Source organism: Pezoporus occidentalis, unplaced genomic scaffold, assembly GCF_034315485.1.
Source record: "Pezoporus occidentalis ecotype Australia unplaced genomic scaffold, CSIRO_AGI_Poc_V1 ctg221, whole genome shotgun sequence".
Classification (NCBI taxonomy): Eukaryota; Metazoa; Chordata; class Aves; order Psittaciformes; family Psittacidae; genus Pezoporus; species Pezoporus occidentalis.
In genome coordinates this window covers 609,895-621,665 of record NW_026914084.1, presented here as the reverse complement: position 1 = coordinate 621,665, position 11,771 = coordinate 609,895, and the positions used below count along the sequence as shown (strand labels likewise).

Here is an 11,771-nt window from a genome sequence, read left to right as displayed (position 1 = left end):
TGTGGCCTCTGAAGCAAACTGCTATTTCTCTTACTGTCATGAACAGGTAGACTTCCAGGGCCTGGGTGTGTGGGCAGGTCAGGAGATGCTCGCTGGGTGGAGTGAAGGGGCCACGTTTGCTGCACATCCCATAGGTTCATGTCAGCCAGGGCTCCCTGCTGCAGAGGGGAGGATAAGTAAGACGTTGGTCGAGGTGCACACAGGCTTGGACACAGAGACAGTGAATTCCCTCTCCCGCCTTCAGAAGTCTGGATGAGGAGGGAGCTTTCTCCCCCACACTGGCTGAGCTTTGCGCTCAGCCTCTCCTCCTCCCACTGTGCACTAATGACAGCACAAGGAGGAGAGGAGCTGTAGATTGACAGCCATGAGGGATTTCTGTTGCTGTTTAGATCAGACTTCTCTGAATCTCTTTTTCTGTCTTTCCATTTGTTTTGCCATCTTTATCTTTTTCCTTCCCTCACCCATTCTCCAGCCCCAAACCTTTCCCTCAAACCCTCTTTTTGTCCTAGTCCTCCTTGCCTTTTCTGTAAGTGAGGAATCAAATAAGCCCCTGCAGAGACAAACCCAGGTAGTAGCTTCTCCCTTTGTTCCCTGGCTAGGATAGCAATACAATTGAATAAGAGGCATCTCCTAAGGACACTGCATTTATTTTCATATCAAGACCAGCATGCACTAGGTCAGGGTTTTGTGAGCATCTTTATTGCTGTGTGCTTGCTTGCGATGCAGGAGCTCAGTGTGAGTTCCCTGCCACCTGAAGTAGCAATAAACACCCTCCAGTCACTGCCCCACACATAGGACCAGGGAAGATGGGGTCTGACCAGCACCAAGAGCTCCCCATCACTCAGATGAGGCACACCTGGAAACCTGGTAATAAAAAGTCACAGGGTACCAACCTCAGGCTATTTGCATGTAGTGGGTAATTAAGGAACCTGAAGGTAGCAGGAGCAAGTAAAAAGGGTTTCACTGCATCGCAGGGCTTCTTTGGCTGGGGCTGTCCCTTCGTGCTGCTACCTTGTATCTGTGCCATCAGAGTAAATAAGCCTGCTCTTGTAAATGGTGACCTCAAGCTGTGTAGTGAATTCCAGTGCCAGCTAAACCTATGCTCAGTCACTTACAGCAGTACATTGCTTCATGGTATGCTACTGCTGTATCGCTTTCACCGCAAGCACCAAAGGAAAGGCTGCAAGATGCTTTCCTGTAGGTCTCAACTCCAGGTATGCTTCAGCATCTGGCCACTTCGGGGGATTTTTATTGCTCACTCCTCACATTGTAAAAGTAGCAAAATTTCCAGTTACTGTTTCATGCTGTATTTCTACTTGAGAGTTTACTTAATCCTTGAGTTTTCCTCTCCCTGCTAATCTCAGGATTAAGAAAAAGCTGTGCAAGTATGACTTCAGCCTTTAGAAATACTTTCTTTTTTTAAAAAAATAAATCCAAAAATTAGCCTGCAGTGAGCAATGCTTTTTATTTAGAACTGAATTCATGAATTTTAACCGAAGATGGGCGTATTGGGCACTAATATATGTATAATTATGCAAAACCACTGTTATGCCTCTAATGAAAATCAGATTCTACCACTGAGGCTGTGTTTAGCGATAGTGTATATCTTCATTTGTGCTGTATTTTTATTCTTTTCCTAGCTGTATGACCTAGGATTACAGTTGCTATGGCGATAAGACAGTTAGTGAAGGAAGGAGTGAAAGGTAAGTTTGTACGTCTGCCTGTGTGATGGGGGTGGTGATGGGGGGGGGGGGCTGACAGTCTCCTTCCTTGTTGCTGCATCTTCCTCCTGCTGTTGCTGAGACTGAAATGCACTACTGCACATGCTACAGTATTTTCCGAGAAGCTCGAGGATGGCTGCTGAAGCAGTAGTAGCAATGTGAGGGGTTTTCCAAGCATTATGTGTGTATGACCAGGACATGGGATTGCTGTGCTGGGACTGTCTTTTTAGTGGGGTAAGAGGGGACAAAGCCCCTGTGTGTGTGTTTGTGCCAGTGGCCTCAGAGGGGTTTAGAGGTGGGGATGCTTGAGCTAGTAGGGCTGAGAGCAGAACGTTCCAACTACTCTTATGTATTTGTTGACCTGTGTTTTTGATCCTGTGTGCCCTGGGCTTGGAGCTGGAGATGCTGTTACCAGCCCTCCTGCTGGGGTTTGCTTTGTGGTGCTTGCTGCAGGCGAGGCAGCATCCCCCAAAACCCTTCCAGCAGCCAATGTCAGCTCCACACCTGAGCAACTAGCTCAGGAGTGCAGGGGTTGTGCTGATAAGTAATGGATAATGGGCAAAGTTTGTCCTTGGTGCAGTTTTCTTTATTGACAAGGAACATAAAGTCCTGTTTCTCTGAAAACAGCTGCCCAACACTCTTAGTCTGTGTCTCCTAGCCTGTGCTCTGCAGCCAAATCTCTCCCTTAATTTGCTGTGCATTGTGTGGGAAGTGCTTCCCTGGCTTCCTGCCTGCCTCTCCCATCCTGCTGCCCCTGCCCTTCTCTGCACCCCTCCATCAAAACTGCCCTCACCATTTGCTTTAAGCTCCTGGTGGAAATGCCTACCATGGAAACAACAGGCTGGCCAGCCTCGCTGATTGCAAGATTGATTTAGACATTTTTTCTGCATTCGCCTATTCCAAACAGCTTCTTTTTCTTTCATCCCCCAAAAATAATGGCTGCTGCTACCACCAGCTTAAAGAGCTTTCACCTGATCCTCCCACCAGCAATGGTTTTGTAACTCTGTGGAGCTCTGGGCCCTGTTCTTCTCTTGTGTATATTGTGATTTAACATATTGAGGGCTGGTGAGCAAGTTTCAGGCTCTCACCAATTGGTCTCAGTAGCCTTGAACATCTCCTTGGACTTGTTAAACTTTTTACTAGGTATAGATTTTCCACCAGAGGTCTTGTTATTGTGATTATCAAAAGACAAAAGTGTTTTAAAAGACTCTCTCCTCTCCTGCCATGCTTTATGCTTTTCCTCAAGTGAAATCCTTGCCTGTTTGCAGCTTATCAACAGTGCAGCTGCTTTAATGCAAGCAGACAGCATTCTCCCACTCACTTGGATAGAGCTAAGGCAACTCAGCTGACTGAGAGGGACAATCCTGTGCTTGTACTGCTCTCTCCCTTTGAGGAGAACTCTTTCAAGACACTGAGCCTCTAAGAAGAGATTCTCTTCATGCCCAGCCACCCTCCCACCCACAGCTATCGGCATCCATTGGAGGCTACACAAAATACCTGTGCTCACAGAGGAATCCACAGCTGGGGAGAAGGTGGAAAAACCTATTGGGTGATGTCCAGTGGGGACTAGGGAGTAGGGGAAGTTGCTTGTCAGTCACAAGGTAAGGGTGGGAATTTGAAAGAGCTGTATTTCAGCCTGTTGGAGAGTTGTTGCCACCCTCTCGTGGGAGAGAAGACACCCTTGGGGCTAAGGCTTTTCTAGCTCAGAACTTGTGGAAGCTACCCAAGAGCAGCTGCCTCACCTGCTCCTCCAGTGGGAGCCTGTCTTCCTCCCAAAATCCAAATATCATGGTAGCTATTGAGGGCAGAACAAACCTGCGGCCTGATCCTCACTGTTCAACAAAGTAAGCTTGCCTGTGTCTTCTCCAGACCACAGGGTTCAGCAGAGCAGTCTGCCCAGCTTTCCCCTTGAGGACAGTTTCAAAGGTTTGGCAAATGCAGCCTTGAGATCAAGAACATGCTTCTGTGTTCATAACCTTAAAAAAAACCAAGAAAATAAAGAGCTGTGCAAGTGAATGTGCAGCTCAGAACAGAAGGAGCAAAACAAACTCAAGTATTTTGCCTCCCCTTCCTGAAGTGGGTGTCCTGGTTTCATCTGGGATAGAGCTAATTTTCTTCCTAGTAGCTGGTGGTGTGGTGTGTTTTGGCTTTAGCCTGAGAATAATGCTGATAGCAACAACTAAGACATCTGTGTGTTAAGTAATGCTCACTCTGATCAAGGACTTTTCAGTCTCTCATGCTCTGCCAGTGATGAGGGGCACAAGAAGCTGGGAGGGAGCAGAGCCAGGACACCTTACCCAAACTAGCCAAAGGGGTATTCCTCCCCACATATCTCATACCATACTGCATGCCATGTGTGCTCAGTATAGAAACTGAAGGGAGTTGGTAGAAACTGGGGGGAGTTGGCTGGGAAGGACCTATTGCTGCTTGGGGAATGGTTGGCCATCGGTTACCAGGTGGTGAACAGTTGTATTGTGCATCACTGCTGTTTGTTGGGGTTCTTTGTTATCTTTCTTATTTCCCTTTAAATTATTATTATTATTAGTGTTAGTATTATACCTTATTTTAATAATTAAACTGTCTCTTTCTTCTGCGAATCCATTCTGGCTGGGTCTTGCTTCAGCTGTGCCACATCTCAAGGTGCCCTTGCATTATAGATATGAAGCTCTGCAAGTGGAACTGAGCAATAATGAGGATGATAGTTCATCTAGCTTGGACATGTCACTGAGGTTTAGTCAGCTTATGTCCTGTGTCAAAATTGCTTCCATCTAGAAAAAATGATGGCTCATTTCTGTAGCAGACTCCCTTCTGAAGGGAATAGCCCAACATGCAGGCTGGACCCACTTTTTAGGATAAGTCTCTTGCCTCCCTGGGGCCTGAGTTAAAGATGTGGTGAGAAAGCTGGCAGCCAGTGGTGTTCCCCAGGGCTCGGTACTGGGACCAGCTCTGTTTGATATCTTTATCAATGGTCTGGATGAAAGGATTGGGTGCACCCTCCGCAAGTTTACAGATGACACCAAGTAAGGTGGGAGTGTAGATCTGTTGAAGGGTAGGAAGGCTCTATAGAGAGATCTGAACAGGCAGGCACTTTAGGTCAAGGCCAAAAGTATGAGGTTATACAAGGCAAAGTTCCCAGTCCTGCACTTGGTTTATGCAACACCACAGGTGTGGGGAGAGCACCTAGAAAGCTGCTTACTGGAAAAGGACCTGGGGTGCTGACTGATGGAGCTGAACACAAGCCAGCTACCAGGTACCCAGGCAGCCAAGATGGCCAATGACGTCCTGGCCTGTACCAGCAATAGTGTGGCAGCAGGGCCAGGGCAGTGATCATCCCCCTGTCCTGGGCACTGGTGAGGCTGAACCTCGAATCCTGTGTTCAGTTCTGGGCCCTTCACTACAAGAGAGACATTGAGGTGCTGGAGCAGGTCCAGAGAAGGGCAACGGAGCTCGTGAAGGGTTTTTAGGACAAGTGTGATATAGAACAGCTGAGGGAACCACAGGGCTTTAGTCTGGAGAAGAGAAGGCTAAGGGGGACCTTATAGCTCTCTACAACTGCCTGAAAGGAGGATGGAGTGAGGTGGGGTCGGTCTCTTCTCCCAGGTAACGAGTGAACAGGACAAGAGGAAACGGCCTCAAGTTGCATGAAGTGGGGTTTAGATTGGGTATTAGGAAAAATTTCTTCACTGAAAGGGTTGTCAAGTATTGGAACAGGCTGCCCAGGAAAGTGGTTGATTTGCCATTCCTGGAGGTATTTAAAAGACGTGCAGATGCGGTGCTTAGGGACATGGTTTAGTGTTGGACTTGTCAGTGCTAGGTTAATGGTTGGACTTGATGACCTTAAAGTTCTTTTCCAACCTAATCGATTTTATGATCTCATCCATAAGCTGAAGCTTACCAAGATACGGTTCCTCTTGCAGCCAATGACTAGGGTGGAGATGAATGCAAAGCAAAGGCAGATTTATTGCATGGCCCCTCGGGAGTCTGGTTAATGAAGCAGGTTGACTAGTAGTAGTGACGTGTCAGATGGTAGCAATCTTTACAGTGGAGGCATTAAGCCTCTTGGGTTTAATTACTGTGTAGGCTCAAGCCCAGGTCAACAGTACACGGAGCCGTGAACGCCAGGCTGAGATTTGGGAGTGGCCTGGTCTAACATCTTTGGCCTTCAGTTTGGATCTGCCAGTGCCATGTCAGAAAAATCAATATAGTATTGAGCAGTGTTTACATGCAAACTCGGAGTGCCTCTGCCAGTTAGGTATAAACAGCGGGCTGGAGGCCACCTGGGTGGCTGTCAGACGGTCCTTTTCTCTGGAAGAAAACCTGCTGCTGCAAAAAAATATAACAGATAATTTCATGATTTCTCCTCTCCCTTCTGTATATACTTATCATAAGTGGTTAAAAGGGAGCAGCTGCAGATGATGAATCCTGGCTTGTAGTTGTCCTTCATCAGGAGGATGGCCTAGTCAGCACTCAAATATACTTCCCCTCTGGTCCCCTGCTGCTTCTGTGCACTGCATCTTCATGCTGCTCAGCGATCATAAAGAGCATATAGACAGGGATGCAGCAAACGTATGCTGTCCTTGTGACTGTAATCTCAAATGAGCTAGTTGGGTACTTAAGGGCAGAAGCTATTACCAGCGTAGGAACAGTTGGATAGATGCAAGGTGGCCATGAGGAGGGGTTGCCATCAGAGGCCTGGTCTCTCGGAGGGAGGAGTGGGCAGTGGGATCATAAGAGGTCACAGCCTGAATTTTACATCTTCAGACAGTGATGCAGCAGCACGGCTCCATCACAGCCCTTGTGTTCCTTCCACAAGAGTGCCATCAAATACAGGCATGTCATCTTGAGGGCCAACAGGTAGCTGGGAGCTCTGTGGATGGAGCTGTCGGGGTCCTGTGTGCTTGGCAGGGAAATTCTCCTCATTGCAGGACAGAAGGAAATGGTGGTGTGTAGGAGGGATGCAGCTGGCTGATGAATTGCCCACCTGCTTTGGGATCCAATGTAATTGCAGTGTTAATGGGCAGGTTATCAGCTGCAGCGCAGCAAATAGATGGCAACTTGGGGGTGTTCTGGCATTTTTGTTTTGTTTTTCTCAAAAGCTGTGATATGTTGTGATGTCCCTTTACATCAGATGCCTGTGCTCCCAGATTGCCCCAGGTCACCAAGGGAGGAGAGGCAGTGTCCAGTTCCCATGCCATGGCTGGCAGTCTGCTTCTCTTCTGCAGTTAGTCTTTTGGCAGCTGAAATCAAACCATAAATTGCCTGGAAGTTTTTATACTAGCTTGCCTGCCTAGATCTTTGCCTTTGTCTGAGAAGTCGTGACTTCTCTGAGCTTGGTGCTGAGAGTGCTGGATGAGGCTGCTCTGATCACTGCAAGGGAATGTTTGACCCTGCAGCTCGTAGGTTCCCCATGCTCCCTCCTTTAAACCTGTGGCAAATGCATGTGCACCTATTTTTCCAAAGCTCAATTTTTCCCACTAAGGTTTTCTTCTCATATACAATAGGGTAAAGAAGGGTGTGTTTTTTGTTTGGCTCTCTTTGGCTGGGGATAAAATATTTGGGGGGAGGTCTGATGCCTGGGATTTCATCGGCAGGGGCCGGGTTCCTGCTGTGACTGAGTGCTAGTGACCTCTAATGGACAGCTCTGAAAAGCCTCACTGAGGCATGGAGGCCTCTTAGACATGAGGTTTTATAGTTACGGTAATTTTTATACACAGACACTGTGAATGTGGCATTAGAGATGTCCATCCCTGGATCCCATGGATCCCATTAGATGGATCCAATTAGAGATCCACCCTGGCAGTGTTCAAGGGCGAGCTGTGCAGAGCCTTGAGTGACATGGTTTAGTGTGAGGCATCCCTCCCCATGGCAGGGGGGTTGGAACTTCATGATCTTGAGGTCCTTTCCAACCCAAACCATTCTATGATTCTGTGCCTTGTGAATCTTTAAAGCAGTTCTGTTTCTTATGACTTGTGTACTTGCTTTTGCATTTCTATTCGTCCTTAGCCAGGAGAAAAGCAGCAGCTGAAACACCCCAACCTGTTGATCTTCACAGTGTGTCCATTTTCTTTGGCATCTGAAGAGTGGGGAAGATGAAAGGGATGCAGGAAGGACAGATGGAAAATAAGCACTGTAGTCAGCTGCTTGGTTCCCTTTAAAAAACACTTTATCAACCAGGGCAAGCACTGCAGCTCCATTGTGTTTCACTAATCTGTTTGTGATTTGAAGCACACAGACCATTTTAAGTGCTGGTTTATTTTTAAAAATTGGAGTAAAGTTATGTCCATGTGGAAGATGAGGAACCTTTCTTTTCCCCTAAATCAAGGGGGAGACATCATGACTGTGTGACAACCTACACAGTAACGTACCCTGCAACTTGTTTTGCTAGTAAAAGCCTTTGACATCCTGAGATACGTGCTGAAAGCAAATAATTTGTGCCTACAACTTGATGCATGTTGGAAGCATTTGATATATCTTTTCCTATATCCTCTTAAGGCTCCTTTTTTGTTTTCTCTAGGACTCTTGCTCTTGGTGTGAGCTCTAGAGGTGGGTCATAGGTGTGCTTTTTCAAAGGCTGGAAGGAAACAGCACTTCAGCTTTTCCCTGTCCTCTTTGGGATACCTAAAATACAGCACCTTATTCAAAGGACAACTGTTTAAATTAAAAGATGGTAAGCTTGGACCTAAGCCTCACATCATTGCTAAGTGAAAGCACACTGTAAAACAAATTCCCTGCTCCAGAACAGCACCAAAAGCAGGATGTCTGCAGGATCCATTTGGGCTGGACATGAGAGAAGTGACTGAGAAAATCTAGAGGTTTCAGAATACAGAATAATATTTACTGATAGTATTTTAAACCCTATGATTCAGTTCCTCAGCCAGTTTCTAGGTTTTGGTGCATGGCAGGACTAACACAGAAGATCGATGCTTCTCCATCACTTACCCTCTCCATAGCATCTGGTAGTGGCCACAGGGAGGCCAAACTGAGTAAAAGGATTTTCCTGGAACAGCAGCCCCGTGTTTTTCCAGGGACATGCACATCTCCTTTCCTTGCTTCCTCCTTCCTTGAGGCTGCCAGCAACGTTTACAGGAAGATTAAGTGAACCAGAAGGCTGGCTGATCTTATTGAAGGTTGGCTTGACTTAATGCTTCCCATTCCAGATGAATGAGTAAATGGGGGCTGTCTTGTTGTAACCAGAACCTCGCACTGACTCATTTTTACACCCTGTACATCAGGTTGGGGGTTTTGCAGGTGATGGTGCTCTCCATATTGGCTCTCAGCAACTCCCATCTAGCAGCATCAGGGGCTTTTCCGATACAAGCTTGACTCCAGCCACTCAAAAAGGCAACAAAATAGTCTGTGCTTTGGGATAGCGATGATTCAGGAGACAAGGCTGAAATAACTAAAGACAAACAGCTCTGTTAGGTGGCTCCTGAAAGGTGACTATTATCATTTCACACTTGAGGATGGCACAAGGTGAGGGAGCAGGGAGAAAAGGGAGATTGAGGGTGGCAAAAGCAGATATAATCCAGAATAATGACATGGGGCTGAGCACGGGAAATGGAGCCTGCGGATCAGCAAGGGATTACTGCTTTATTAGCCTCTGGATTAGTGTCCTATGGCCAGAGACTGCAGAATAGACTGTATTGAATTATTGCTTATCAGCTGGTGCTGACTGACTGACTGATTTGGGTTTGTCCCAGTAAGCTCCCCAGTTTGGGGAGGTATTTTCTGTGTTCAGGCTGGTATACCACAGTAAATAGCTTGGAAAAAGGCGGAATTTAGGACAAAACAGACACATGGAGATGAGAAATTATAGGAGGACTTGGAAATAATAACACAGTGGTTGTTCAGTACTGTCCTTTTTCTTCCTTAAATTGTAAGGACTCTCTTATCTGTAGATGAAGTCTCTTAAGACATAGCTGGAGATTTCCAGTCTTTGCTTGCAATAGCTTTGATTCCAGCACCTTCCCATGTCCCTATTTAGCCTGCAAAGGTGAACTCAGATTAGTCAAATCTATTTTGGCTACAGGTCTAAAATGTCTGGAGATATAATTTTAACCACAAAAAACTGTCTCTTTATTGATACATGTGTGTGTGAATAAGGAAGAGAAACAGACGGTGTGAAGAAAATAATCAAGTATGCCTGCAGCCTTCTTGAAATTGTGCTGTAAAGTTGGAGAAGGCAAGGACAGAGACAAAGGTGGCAGAAAGTGATATTGCTTCAGCAGGGGATATAGCTTGCTCTGAGCCAGCAACAGTTCTCTGTAATAAAGGTAATAGCCCCGGTGCAGGGGTATTACCCTTGGTCTGTGGCATAGGTTTAGGCTCTGCGGTATCAAAGATGGTGTTACACTAATGTTTCTAGCCTTTATTTGCAAAGGAAAGTTTCCAGTCATGAACCAATTACAACTTCATGCACTTTGAGGCTTGAAACAGCAAACAACGGGAATTAAGGCTTTTGAGCAAAGATGACTCCCGCAGGCATCCATCACCAAAATTTCTGAATAAAATGCTGCTCATTTGAACATGTGAAATTTGCTATGATGCAAGCAGTGAGAGCTGGGCATATGCAGATAATGAGGAAAATGAAGAGCCACCTAACAGCAAGGCTTCTGTCTGTAACATGCATTTTATGATGTAGAATTGAAGAGAGTTTCTGTATGAATAATAGTAATTAGAACTGTAGTTCCTGGATGAACCTCTGCAAATTTCCAAGTGTCAGCTAGCGTGGTCCACAACCAGAAATATAATCCCTCCAAGCTCCATGCAGTCACACTGGCATCTGAGGGACTTCACTTCCACAATGCTGTTGACCACAGACTTTGGAGTAAGCGAGTGCATCCTGGGACTTGACTGACCTCTCTCAGAAACCATGCTCAGGTCTCCTGGCCTAGCAGAAGTGCTAGAAGCAGTTTTGTGTTGAGCCTATGATCATAGTGGATCTTGAGAAGTATTCACTGAGCTTCACTGATTGACACTCATCTTGGAGACCTCTGAGGAAGTGCAGGTGATCGATGAACTTAGGTTGATGACTTACCGGCTAACACCAGGGCCTAATATGGTAAAGGCATTTGGCTGCCAGAGGTACTATATTTTCATTTAGAGGTAAACTAAAGACTTAGTTGTTAGTGATGCCATAACATCTTCCACATGAGTTTGAATGCAATCCTCAATGTTCCACTAAATTTCAACTAGAGAAATTCTGCTGACTTGGCATTTGTTCTATAATAAGCTAGACCAGTTACTCCTCATTTTCCCGCTCTGACTGTGCTACATAGTTTTATTATGTGGTGGTTTACAATTTAGTTGTGATGTGATGCCAGCTATGTCTCAGAGTTAGATTAATGATCCCTGTATAATATGCATGTATGTCTGTAAAGCACTTTGGATGAAAGATGCTAAAAAATGCAGGTTATTATTTTGCCCTTCCCTGCGTTTTGCTTTGTTGCATGCTATTTAGCAGCTTTGCTGCTGTTCTGTCTCAACGCCTTGTAGAGTAAAGTGTCCTGAACAGTTTGGGGAGCACTGGCATATTTTATTAATTGCCTTTTACAGGTTGTTTTTCTTTCTCTTTTGAAACTTGGTATTTCACAGACACAATGAAAAATGAATATTTTAAGCTAAAGTTCTAGCAACCAAGGTGAGGGGGAAGGGGGGAGGGAGGAAAGCTCAGCAAAGTATTTGGCCAGTTTTAAGCCAAGCTTTCGATCTGATGTGATACCAGAGACTCCTGTCAGTAGGGATTTAGGGTACAGGAATAATAATAACTGTAAAGGAGGAGAGATGGGTGCACAGTGTTCCAGGCAGGATAAAATAAACCAGCAACCCATCTGGGTCTCTGACGACTTCTCAGAGAAGGGGTTTGTACTCAGAGATCTGTTCTGACAGCAGTGTTTTGAAAATGTTTAGGACTCATGCCATCACACTTCTTTTAAAGTCTGATTACCTTATGTGACATATCCTCGGCTGCTGTAAATTGATACCACTTCATCAGCTTCAGCGACATCTTGTCAGCGTACATTGGCAGAGGATTAGACCTCTGCATCAAGC

At 45.9% G+C, this 11,771-nt stretch overlaps 1 protein-coding gene across 2 annotated transcripts in view; it reads left to right on the top strand.

The window, feature by feature from the left end:
- The first annotated feature begins 756 nt into the window (after positions 1 to 756).
- Positions 757 to 11,771, top strand: part of GRAP2 (GRB2 related adaptor protein 2) — a 110,845-nt gene continuing 99,830 nt past the window's right edge. The window contains exons 1-2 of one of the 2 annotated variants that reach the window (XM_062620552.1): positions 757 to 867; positions 1,641 to 1,703. The gene's annotated coding sequence lies outside the window, so the exon portion shown is untranslated. Of the gene's footprint in view, positions 868 to 914; positions 1,215 to 1,640; positions 1,704 to 11,771 lie in introns of those variants that run through there. The other variant, XM_062620550.1, reaches the window with a different exon arrangement.